Source organism: Vicugna pacos, chromosome 30 (assembly GCF_048564905.1).
Source record: "Vicugna pacos chromosome 30, VicPac4, whole genome shotgun sequence".
Lineage (NCBI taxonomy): Eukaryota > Metazoa > Chordata > Mammalia > Artiodactyla > Camelidae > Vicugna > Vicugna pacos.
The window spans coordinates 8216956-8230608 of record NC_133016.1 but is presented as its reverse complement, the minus strand read 5'-3'; the positions used below and the strand labels follow the sequence as shown (position 1 = coordinate 8230608).

The 13653-nt window shown below is 35.6% G+C and overlaps 1 protein-coding gene across 7 annotated transcripts in view; it reads left to right on the top strand.

Annotated features, from left to right (window-relative positions):
* The window catches only part of CDH7 (cadherin 7), a 286378-nt gene that overhangs the window by 39018 nt on the left and 233707 nt on the right, over positions 1-13653 (top strand). The window contains exon 3 of one of the 7 annotated variants that reach the window (XM_072952077.1): positions 10425-10489. The exons of the other annotated variants lie outside the window; for them this stretch is intronic. The gene's annotated coding sequence lies outside the window, so the exon portion shown is untranslated. The remainder of the gene's footprint in view (positions 1-10424; positions 10490-13653) is intronic. 7 annotated transcript variants of the gene reach the window in all.

Here is a 13653-nt window from a genome sequence, read left to right as displayed (position 1 = left end):
AATTTGGATATTGTTTCTAGATACTCAGTGAGAAGTCTCTTTTTGTTGTCCCCTAGTCACCTCGTCTGCTCTCCCTCAGGAGAAGAGACAACCTCTCAACCTCTGCTATTAATGCTGATGTTTTCTCTCAGAAATGTTATTGATCTGTCTTTAAAGGTGTGTTTAAAATATGCTTTGTGTCTGTAAAGTAAAAAGCAGACATTTAACAATACGCATGACAGTTCTGTTGACCCTACCCTGTGACTTTTATTGGGAGGAATGTCAAAATGGACCGTTTCCAGTTCTGCGTTGGGCGGCTATCCAGTTTTGCCTCCACACGGTATCCTCCAGCGTCTGTTTGTGAGTAGCTTGCTATGATTTAGCTACCTAATTTGTTCATTTTATTTTGGGGTTCAGAACCTCCTGGATTATCCAACCTCCTCCATTTACCACAAAAATCATTTGAAATTTGATCGCTCATCTCATTTCCTGGGTAGAGGCCTCAGTGGCCTTAGACCATTCTCCTTTCTCGGAACTTACTGCTTTTTCCAGCATTCTCCCTGCAACTCAGATGCCACCACCACCCCAGCTAGGAGCAACGTATTGATTTTGTCCTATTTCCCACACGCAAGGAATGTTGTGCAATACAAATGCATATCAAATTGGGTTAAATGAGATTAAGTAAATGTTGTTTTAGTGTGACTCTTTTGCTTTGATTCATACAAATTATATTTGAACTGAACATTCAACCTCTAAAGACATTTTGTTTTACTTACTCATCCTCAGCCCGACTGTGAGAAAGCAAAGCTAGTTATTACTCAGTTAATTGAATTGCTATTAATTTGTACATTCTTACTGAACACAAAGGTAACATATTTTTCATTTTGGTGTCTTCATCTACTGGCACAGAACTCGATTCAGTAAAGTGTAGTGATCATCTGCCTTAATCAATACTTAGCTTACCAACCAAGTAGGAGTTAGCTAAATTAGTTAACAGTATTTTCTGATTTGACCCTATGTGTTGCAAGGTAGCATTCCCATACCTAATCACCTTGTGATAAAATTGTTGTTCCAATGACCCTCCAATTTGCTAGGGCAAAAATATGATTGTATATTATGCTAATATGTAATTATTGTTAGTATGATGCGTGTGTGTAAATGATGTCCGTCACTTTAGTGACTGAGTGGGTCGCATGGACGCAGTCAAGGCCATAAGCAGTATAAATTTGGGAGTACCATCCAGCGACTCTGTTATCTTAAACCCTTGTTCTATGTTACTGAGGTGCCTCAGATGCCTCTTGTCTAAATTCTATTAGAGCTGTGGAGTAGTCATAGTTTGAGTGGATAGCTTTGAGAAGTACCCTCTCTAGCTCAGCCTAGGCAAGGACATAGGCTGCTAGCACTCAGCAGCTCATTTAATAGCAGTATTTCTGTAAGGATTTTTCTCATTCACATATAAGCAGAGCTATGTTGACACTTCAATCTCATTGTTAACAGCACATTTTATTTCTATGGTCAAGGAAAAGTGAATCTATGAGGAAATTCTAAAGGCCAAATTTTTCTTCTGTGTTTATATCTGAAGAAAACAAGACATTCAAAATTTACATTTTCCTACTGGAGGTGAACCTTTGTAAAAAGTGTCAGTCTGTGTCTCTCTGGGTTACAGCAGAGCTCACTAGAATTTTTAAAGAGTTACTTTGGATGCATTATTTTCTATAGGCAGCTGTTTATTTACAGATGATCCCTTTTGTTATGGCACCAAGTTCGATAGTGAAACAGTTATAGCCAATAGAAAAAGTCTTTGAAAATATAAGCAATGCATTTTATATGCTCTGGGTTAAAATCAAGCATTGTATTGTACAAATTCTCATTAGAAAATGTGATCCGGCCAGCACTATATAAAGAATTTGAATTCTAAAATTCAAGCACAGAAACTCAAATATGTATTTTGAAAGGCATAAAGAATAAAACAACAAAGAATAAAGATTATTTATCTCAGAACTTTGGCATTGTTAGTGAATTTATCTCTTTATTGCAATCTAAAAATACCATTTGAAAAAAATTCAAATATCATTGAACTCTTGATAATCCTTAGAAATAGTTGAATAGTTAAATGAACTAGCCATATTGGTCAAAGAGAATGGAGCTGTAAATTAAATTGAAGAACAGTAACAAATAGGAAACACTATCTTTGAGCATAAAACAAAGTTGTTGCTTTTTCCCTATTTTGTAAAGCTCAAATTTTATTGAGGCCTTAAGGAGAGATTACAGATATCAAGTTCAGAGGCATTAATGTTGAATCTCCTGTCGGTGAGGAAGAAATTTTCCTCTACCCTTTTAGGTTTTTCTGGCTGGTCTAAGAATTAACATGAGACAGATTAACAGGAGAAAATCAAACGAAAGTTTAATAACACATATACATGGGACAGTCCCAGAAAACTGAATAACTCACTTGAAAGGTTGAAGCCCTCATCTTCAATACCATCTTCAGCTAAAGACAAAAGAGGATGTTGGGGGTGATGGTTTGGGACTTCAAAGCGGAGGAAGGCAATTCACATGGAGGAGAATAAGGAAATGTTGGGTAAACAAATGTTTGCCAGGCCAGACAGAGAAAAGGGGACGCAGAGTGGACTCTGATCGCTAGGCCCTGGCTAGAGTTTCCTCCATCACGCCCAGTCCATATTCTTCACATATGCATCCGGTGATAGCTCTATTCTGGGAACAGGGCCTTTTATCCAAATTGTCTTAGGCCATTAAAGGGGAGGTAACAAGAAAAATCTTCCCGTGTCTTTTGTTTCTTAAAAATAATCAGGCTAAATTAGTCCTCATGCCAAAGACGCACATTTTGGGGTGACAAACTTTGCTTCCCTACACTACTATCAAGAAAACCTCTTTGTGAGTCTTGTGTTCATCCTTTAATATCTGACAATGATGTCTATGTTGCTAAAAGAATAATAATATTGACCTTGAGGAATTTGACATTATCGACACATCAGTATAGTGCAAAGATAGACTTAGATTCAGAATAACTAAATTACAAAACCATATTTTTACAATAAAATTTGGAGGAGAAAAGTAAAGGAAACTAGCTTTCATTTTAACTACAAATACTACGTTAAATTAAGAGCAAGGGAAATGAAAATTAATAGATGTGACCTAGTATTTGAGCATGAAAAGAAGATCCAAAAGGTTCAAGAGGTACCATTTAACTAGAGAAACTAAACTGTAGAAGCATTATTTTAGGTACTTTTTATGCGCTTTAGAGTATTTTTACTATAACACTTGGTAAATTAAAATTTTTCCCATTGTACCAATAAAAAATTAAATGAATCACATAAATCCACATCACTGTTAAGCGGCAGGCTCAGGGTTTTATTTTCACTCCAAAAACTATGTTCTTTCCTATGTACTACATCTCTGAAGAAAACAGCTTTTGAGATTAAATTTCAGAGCAATCTTTACTTTGCCGATGAAAATGAATCACTACAAAGTATACAAAGGCGATCCGGGATATGTAATGCGTGTCACAGGGCACACTCAGGACTTTCTTTGGTTTTCAAGTTGATGCACTAATACAGCACCTTAACCATCAAGTGGAATTACGGTTCTTTGATCAATGGAACCACCTCATTCAATCATGCCAAGTTTAAACTCAGAAAACCGTAAAATTACTCACTTGGTATCTTTCTTAAAAAAGGAAAATAATTTATCACAGACAGTTGTACCTACAGGCTTTAAGCATGGCATTTATAGTCTTTGGCAAAAGTCCAGTCATGTGGCTTATTACAATGCTGCCTATATAGCATTGGCAGAAATACAAAACGAAACATTTTGTTCAAACGTCTCTTCAGTCATTAGGGGGAAAGTCTTTTAAGGACCACACTACCCCAGAGTAAATTCTGTCTTATTTTCATAAAGACATAGAGAGGCTTTTAATATTTAATGGCTGTGAATCATGTTATAGCCAGAAACTGTAAGATGTAGCGCAAGGACTCCTAGAGACGGCTTATCTCCTAGGAACACACCACGGACACACATGATTTATTTCTCCTAAATGCCTCGTACTTTTCTAAAACTGCTTAATATCTGTGGTATCAGAAGATACAAATATAACTTACTTTAACTCTATGATAGCAGTTTTAAGGTAAATTCATGGATTGGAGACGTACATGCCTGGAGTAACTAATGAGAAAAATTAAAAACATTTAAAATGGTTTCTTTGATTATGTTTTGTAATTCAGAGTCTTTCCTAAGACTCTAAATGTATAAGTGTTGATTCATGCTATACATCAACGTGTGCTATTAAAATAACAATTTAAAAATATTGATTTCCAGTATTGCAAAGTCAGTATCACTATCATTAGTTACATAAACATATATCATTATGCAGTATAATTATTAAAATTCATTATTAGAGAATAACTTTTAACATGTAAGTTGACATTCATTAAAAAGATCAGTTCAGTATGTTTTGTATTATTTACAATTTAATTTGTAGGAAGAAAGATGTAAGGTAGAGGAAACATTTTGATTCAGAAAAGTGACTCTCCTTGTCTGCAGGGGTCAGTTTAGTCAGAGAATATGATTGAATATAAATCTCACTATTTGGAGCACTAGAAAAAGCAAAGCCATGGAATGAGATATAATCCTTGGACTCTACGTTCTGCTTGTAGTCTTAAGTAATATTGATTTAAACGGCAGCAACAAAAGAAACACAAAAAGAAATCCACACTTGCCCAGTAGCAGAAGCGCAAGCAGCTTGGAAACGTACCTGGTACAGACTAGCTGGGGCTTTCACAACAGACAGTTCTGGATGCAAATTTCAACCCTTGACCCCTTTATTCAAATCCTTGAGTCACATCCCAGCATCTCCTACCCCTACTGATGCGAGGGTTCCTCTTCCTTGATGTTTTCATTTGTAAAATTCAAGTGATACTGCTGAGTAAATGCGATTCATGTATATTAAATAGGTGGCAAAATAAAGACATTCAAAAGAGTTTGGTTCCCTCTTTCAACCTGTGTGTTTGAGGCTGTATCTGTATGAGTACGTCTTTATACACACATAAGCCACAATAACGAATACACTGTTTTATAATTGTGAAGCTTTATTAGTGACGAGATAGGTAAATTTTTTCCTGGTCAACTTTTATTAATGTGGATAGACTATAAGGTAAAGCAAACCAGTACAATTTTAAATGAGTGAAAGTTTTATATAAGACTTGACACTTTGCCAAATACTTATACAAACATTAATTCATTTAATTCAAACACAATGTGGGCATTAGGTCTGCTACACTTCCAGTTTATGAGATTATGAGATTATGGAAGTTCAGCTGTATTGACTGACTTGACGAAGATCATACAGACAAGAACGAAACTGAACATCCACTTATGACAGTGAATTCTCATTGATTTTCATGTTCCATGTTACCATACACTTCGCATGAGATGTTACAAACACAGATGGTGATATTACCTTATTAATCACTTATGTTATTGCCTGCTTTAGTGAATTCATGCCAGTGGTGTATTCAGAAGTTAGACTAGAAGAAAGAGTAAACAATTATTTTTTTTAAAAGACATTAAAATGTCCATGTTCAGAAAACTTAGAGATTTTAAAGACTGAACATAAGGAGTTATGCCCAATAAATAAAGGAAGAAGGAATGTCTAAAATGTATGATGATCCTTTCCAAATAAGACCTCAATACAAGGGAAGAAGCAGAAATCAAGTCATCAATGCTTTATGGAAATAGAGAAGATTGTAGTGACCTTTGGGTGGAAAATTATATGTTTCTGACTTGAGGATTTGAATAAAGGGGAAGAAGAGGCGTCATAGTAGGAACTTTCACATGAGAATAATTTGACTTTATGTATGTATGTATTTATCATATTTAACAGTATTCAGATTTTTCCTTTTTTAAACATTTTATTGAAATATAATTGACATATAAAATGCTGTACATATTTAATATATATAACTCAGTGCATTTGGGGACAAGTATCCATCCATGGAACCATCACTTATTTATTTATTTGTTCTTTCATTCATTCACTCATTCATTCATTCATTCTACCCTGCCAGCTTCCCAGGCTCCAACTTGGAGAGTCTGATGAAGGGGTTGGGTGAGAGCCAGGGACCTGCAGGTTTTACAGCTACATCAGGTGACTCTGGTGCAGGTAGGAATACTTTGAGATAATCTGCTTTTGGAGTTGGTAAGTTGGTGGAAAGGTAAAGTGAACATTTAGATAAATTCAGTAAATGAGGTTGAAAATAAGCCAAATTTTAAGTTTCATAAAAGCTGAGATTTATACTTTTTTTTTTTTCTGTAGAAGACATGGGTTAATATTTGATGTTGCATTTCCCACTATATGGAATAAGGTGCCCTCTGTACTCAGAAGTCCTTGAATTTGGGTGAAGGAATGTCTTAGGGTTTGAACATCTTATCTAAAGATAAGGATTAGGGCATTTTGTTCAGCAAGAGAATACAAGACCACATGGCCAGTGGCAGAATTATGTGACATGACCACTGTCAGGCCCACGCTTTTGATAAATTTCATGTGAAGTGCTTTTCAGATATTCTGTGTTTAGAGCAAGGCAATGTTTTCAAAAGATTTTGCTCAATTACTTCCACCGTTCACACCACAATCTTTAGGCTGTTCACAAATAACAATTTCGATGTCTATTATTTTAAAAAGTGAAATGTTATTTAAAATAAACAAGCAAAGATACTGTATACTTTTACAAATTACTAAAATTTGCAATTTAATCCTATTGCAATAATGAATTCAGTCTCTGACCCTGATTTCCCTAAACAATGAGATTCAACAGCAGAAGGTAAGTGTGACCTTCTGAGTCAGGTCACCTAGATTTACATCCTGGCTAGATTCCTGGGAGCTGTTGACTTGGAATAAGTTATCTGGCCTCGGTTTTCTCACCTGTAAAATGGAGGTAATAATAATATTACTGATTTTAAGTTTGCTTTTAAATGATCTAGCAAATGACAAGGGCTTAGACCAGTGCCTGGTACAAAGTAAGTGCAAGGTGCATTTTAGTTTTTCTCACCTGTAAAATGGAGGTAATAATAATATTACTGATTTTAAGTTTGCTTTTAAATGATCTAGCAAATGACAAGGGCTTAGACCAGTGCCTGGTACAAAGTAAGTGCAAGGTGCATTTTAGTTGCTTTTAAAAACTGTTGTTATTATAAAATGCCCTCTGAGTTCACTTTCAGTTCTTATTTTCTAGGATGCTTAGATTCCTTTAACTGAAGTTTATAGATTTAAGCACTCAAAATAGTGAAAACATCTGTTAACTCTCCTCCATCTTTCTGAATCCCCCAATGACAGCTCCTGGTGCTCACCAGTCTCAGAGTCATGAGACTTAAGAACAAAGGTTCAGTTCAAGCCCACAACACTGAGCAGGTGCCAGTCATTTACAAGACTGACCTTGCGGGAAAAGCAAAGATGAATACACTGCTGTTGCCAATCCTGAGTTCATACACTGGTTGAAGATACCCCCAGCATGAAGCAGCATGTAGAAATAGAAATGGGGACCACTGATGTGGGAAAGTGGGTGCGAGCTCACTCTGGGATTTCACTCTGACACAGTGGCTTTCGGGCAGTTGAAGAATAGAAAAAAATGTAGTTCCTTGTCAATTCGATAAGATGGAAGGTGGCGGTAAACTGAAAGGGAAAAGGCTGATTTAAATATTACATAAAATGTAACCAAGAAAGCCCTAGAACAAACTAATTTTTCAATTAAAAATTTTCAAAATTGTTTATTAAATGGAGTGAGGAATTAAAAGAGATGGTTGAGGTCCCTGCATATATTCTTACCAGGGTATCCACACAACATTAAAGACATAATCCAGGCTCTCTGACAAGATTACTTTGTGTGCACAGTGCTTCTCAAGGAGCAAAATTAAGTTGCATAAACCCAGTCCGGTATCCATGTATAAATATGTTATATCTCAATGATAGTTTATCATAAACTTCTCGTTTGAAAACAGAACCCATATCCAACGTTTCAAAATAAATTTTGTGCTTCTGCAGCTGGTTTAATGGTGAGTAGGAACTGGGTGTTGACTCTGATCGTTTTGGTGATTTGGACTAAAATATTGTTCCATATCTGAGACAGATATATACAGAGGAGGAAGGCCGGGATGATTGAAACCAAACATCACACCTGATTGCATTCAACTAAGCAGGAGAAGGGTATTAAAAAGTGTTTTGGGTATGTGAGGGAGATTAATGAAGAAATCCTTGAGATTTAAGAGATATCTTTTAAAGCCAGCTGAGCTACTGTCAACAGGCAACAAATGACAAAGGCTCTGAAATGGGAGATAAAAAGAAAATTAAGCTTAGATCCTAATAAAAATTCAGTGTAATGTACTTAAAATTTTTTTCTCATGGCACTCTTGCGATTGGAATGATTCCAAAACAAGTGACTTTAACATTTCTAGAAGGAAGCTGACATCCTCCTTCACTTGAAATCACTGCAAGTGTTGATAAATAACAAATCTCTTATCAAAGCATCGTTGTGAGATATGAAGTGAAGAACTATCTGCAGATAATATACCAAGATGCTTCTGTGGTAATATTAAAAACTATCTTTGCCTCCAATAACACCATGCACGGTGACAGAGCAAACTAATTATAGTCTGTATTTTTTGCTTCCACCCATTTAAACAATTAATACTCAGTTACTGAATACTGCATTGTGCTAGGAACTGGGTTAAGTAAGACACACACATACACTGCATCACATACACATAAAAGAACAGGGTAAGTCCACTGAAATTATGTCTTGACTTAGCTTGGAATCTAATTTTTGTTCTAACTTTAATGTCTAGAATTACGATAAAAGGGAGCCAGGTTATCATCTGAATTTTGCTGCAGGGGTTTTTCTAGTATCAGTTTTAGACATTTCTGTTTACCTTTGCGCAGACCACTATAAATTTTCCGTAAAGAAATCTTAAGATATCCTTTTATTAAAATTTGATTATATATTTTTGGATTGGTTGTCTTACACTATTTGCATAAAATTGAGAAAGTCTATTGGGTTGATTTTCCAAGGTGCATTCCAAGAAGCATTTTATGTTTCTCTTGATTTTGTATGAATAAAGATGGTTATCTACTTTGGAGGATAAAGGGGTGTGTGTGTGTGTGTGTGTGTTTGTGTGTGTGTGTGTGTGTGTTGCTACTGTAGTTATTGCGGTGTTTTGAGTTACTAGCTGGAGGAGCATGAGGTCTCTGGCGTTAGCCATGTTGATTCAGAACCTGAATAGCAAGGTGCTGCTTAGAATATCAAGAAGAGGACCATTTCACTTTTTCTGCACAAAACGAGCAATGTCTGGCTGCCTGAGTACTCTGTGTATAGACACCAAGACTACAGCAGAGGCACTGTAACAGTGGCAGCAGAGGGGTCCTCTGAGTCAGTCCCAGGAGAGTTATAAGTACAAGGCGGGGCAAAATACACCGGATGCATCTGGAGACTGAAAAGGATGATCTGGTTTGTAAGCACGCAAGAGCACTTTGAGTGATTCGAGAAATTATTTCAAGGACATTTCTCATGAGAAAAGGGGTATGGTACGGTGATATTGAAACATTTTGCTTTTTTGATTAGGAAACAAAATTAATCCCTAAATTTTAAATTATTTGTCTACGACTCTTCCCTTTGCTCACTCTGCCCGGCTCTCTTGCTGTTCCTCCAATGACACACTTACTGATGCATCAGGACCTTTGCTCTTGTTCCTTCTTCCACCTGGAATGTTCTTCTCTCAGTCGTTTGCTTTACCCATCACTCCAGTAACATCTACTTATGTGTTCCTTCTCAGAGAGCTTCCCAAGGTGACCCTAACTAGGTTGTTTCTCTCTATTCATGTTACTCTCTTTCTTGTTCTCTACTTATTTTTCTTCATATCACTACTTGGCAGTCTATTATATATTACATATTTATTAATTTGCTTTCTTATTTCAGTGCTGCCCCAGACTAAAGGCAGAAAGCTGTATTATGCTGGTATTAAATTCATCTTCATTTGTGTATATCTAGCTTACGTTCAGTCCTTTGATTCAAGAAGATTCACTCATCACCTATCATAAACAATGTAGTCTTTCATTCACATATACAAATGGACCATCAAGAGTCCTGAGACAGCTGGAGATATTTAATAACTCAAAATAGAGAAAAAATTAAAAAAAAAAAACAGGGGCAAGAGGAAGCAGAAATGATGCTAATTATTATCCTAAGATATATAAATATTTTCATTAAGTTATTTTAGGGTTCAGTGTGCCTAATAGTGAAATGAAATAAATATTGGTAGAGATGCAGAATATAAAAGTAAAGGTGTAAGAAGGTTAAGATTTGATAGAGGGAAGTTGTAAAGGGAAATGAGGGTGTGGAGTTTAAATGCACACATGTATGGGGTTGATTTCCCTTTTGCAGGAGAGTCACCACATTTACTGTGATAGGGAAGAAGAATCAAGAAAAGGATTTACTTAGGATTGGAGGTAAGTGAAAAATCTCTTAGAGGAGTGATTTAAAAAAAAAACTTATGTCATACCTTCTATTTTCTCATTGAAGAAGAAAGTGCAATATTCTATCTAAATGAGGTATGTGCATGGTGGTGTTCCGTCATATTTGAGGCAAGTGGAAAAGTTAATCAATAACTACTATAGAAAAGAGGCAGTGCAGCGTACTAGGTAAATTTGAGTAATATACATTTCTAGCAACATTAATTACATGATTTTATGGGTTTACTTCAAGGACAATACACAAGTTTGGGTTTTAAAGTATAGAGGTGAGCAGATTGATACAAGGTTGGGCATTTACTATACGCGTGTATGTACATGTGTGTGTGTATGTGCACTTGTGTGTGTGCAGGCACAGAGGTGGGCCAATTAGGTAAGCATGTTGAGAACACTGGCAAACAATTAGTTGTAGAGATCGACCATGGTACTTTAGCTGACTAGAAAATTAGGTTAAAAGAGGAGGAGCTTGCTGGCAGGAGGAAATGGCATAAGGCTAAGGCAGAAGGCTTACATGTTCTTAAAGAACCATGGTGGAGACAATAAAGAGATAAGAGAAACAGGAAATTTGGAGGACATGGTATGAGAATAGACATAGTAACATTTTAGAGGCTGAGGTGTTCTAGGTGATATCAATTGTTAGTATTCAAGATAGGAGGCAAAAATGGAAAGCAGATGAAAATCACTAGAAATGAAGAGATTAAAGAAATAAAAGACTCTCTTGTTGGATTCTAAATTAATGATAGAATGGAAGAAAGTACTGTGAATGAGAACAAAGTGTCCTCAAAGAATGAGAAGAATTCAGTCATTAGAAGGCCATAATAAAATACAAACTTAAAGATAGTATGGAGGAGTAGCAGAAGCCAGATTTTTAGAAGAAGATAAAAATATGCCTCAAAGCAGACAATTTCTTAGGCAGAAGAGGACATAAAAATGAGCTTGGGTTATAATGTAACTTTCAACATTAGTGTTCTTAATTTAATTGCCTTCAGAAGAGGTAGGAATGTGGGTGGTAAAAATCAATCCCCAAACTGGGTTTTTATTTTGTACTCATGTTATATGTACAACATGAGTTGGTGGGCTGTCTGATCTATATATCAATCAGAGACCTAAGCTGATGGAGACATTGTCTTGTAGCTGATGGTCTGGAAAAGAGGTCTTCCACTGTCACCTACACAGAAAAAGAGAGAATGGGAGAGCTACTCAAAAATATAAAATGCAAAGATCCAAAAATGACCCAGGTACTATCCTCAGAGCCCATTGGCCAGAGCAAATCACATGCCCCCAACTACTTGAAAGGATGCTGGGAAATTTGGGGAAGCAGTAAATATCTTTTCCAATAAGGGGTAGTTAAAATTAACTAAAAGGAGACAAAATACCAAAAATCTATATTTAGCTACAGAAATGTTTTAAAGAAAAAATATGCAAATTACACTTAACTATCATTACCTGAAAAATAATCACATGCATAAACATTTGAATACACACAAGACAAAAATAATGTCGCTAATCTTACCATTTACTTGTTCATTATTACCTTCTGGAAGTGTGTGTCTTGGTTTGATTTGGTAAATAAGAACAGAATGAAGAAGAAATATATTGTTATAGCTATTAGTTATTTACATAGAAGGGCATTATTGACAGCTACACTTGTCCCTTTGTTTGACTTCCTGGATAAATAATGTTATAATAATTTATTTGGATTGATCCTCAAAAATCAGTTTCATCAGGCATGATTCACCAAGCAGCTGCACACTTCACAGCAGCAGTTAGGAGAGATGTATTTTATATTGGATGAGAAAAAAGATAATAAAATTGTCAAAATGTATTGGGGAAAAAAAAAAAATGTTTGTTCAAGATGTTGACCTTTTGGTTTCTGGGCTAGACTTGTTTACTGAAAGAGAAACAAAACTGAGATTTCAGGACACACACAAAGTATAATACCCAAGATGAGTAAAGAGAATTGATTCCAAACCGAGTAAAAGCCAAAAAGAGAACAAGCCAGTGAGAAGACACGTTAAGCGGTTTCAGTTGGAGAGCTTCTTTTTATTAGCTAGGTTTTAGAGTTGCTTAATACTCAAAACTGACTCTTTAAATTTTGATATTTTGTTTTGTTTTGTATTAGTGAGAGTTTCCTATGTTCACAGAGTTGAGATTTAATAGTGGTTGGGAGAAGCTAAATTAAGCTGATTTCTTATAAAATGCCCCATCTTGAAGGGTAAGAATTGCTTGTGGTGAATAACTTTCAAATATCATCCTTAGTTATCCCCCAAGGAAACACTTTCCTTTTACCTGTCAAATATTCTGTCCTATTTTTTTTTTAGTTTTTGGAGTATCCATCACTGTTTACATGAGAACTCTTAATATTTCCCAGCATTGTTTGAACGATGACCTGGGTTTTGGTTTTCTATCACCACACTATTAAAGCTTTAAGTTGTAATATCACTACTTGACGATTTCTGATAATCTTACTAAAATGAATCTATGTTAAACCCAAGCAAAGTCTGTTTTCCTGAATTGTTCTTTGAATGCCATTTTAAATCACTTCAGGTGCTGTCAATTGTTTATTGCAAAAAGATGACATTTCAATGGTAGGCTTCTTTTGAAATTAAAGAGTTTTCCTTAGGGATGACTTCCCTTATGCTGTGGTTGAAAGTCTCAATAAAGGTGGCATTATTTCACATCTGAAAAAAAAAAAAAGTCAGGTTTTCCAGAAGTAGTAAGAAATACATGAATTTTATGTAGTAGTACCAGAACACAAACACCCTTCAACAAACAGAGCAGGTAATTGTGAATTCCTCCATTGATATGCAAGAAATACACTGGATAGAAACCTGTTTTTACCAAATCTATGTTTCTTTTTAAAGTTCCACTTAACTAGTTTCGTTTATTCTTGAACTGTCCTTTATTCACAGAACCCTGAGGTGAAGGCCAGATCTTCACCAGTTGCTACTTTATGTTTGAGGTTATGGGGGGTGGGGGGAAGTAAGTGTGTGTTAACCAAACTGAATCATTATTCTGAATCTGACAGTTTCAATATTAATTATGTTTGTAGAATGTCAGCTGGGAGATACTTTCCAAATTTTTAATAGTATTTTGGACTGATACTAAATTAATTTAATTGATATTCACTGAATACCTAGGTC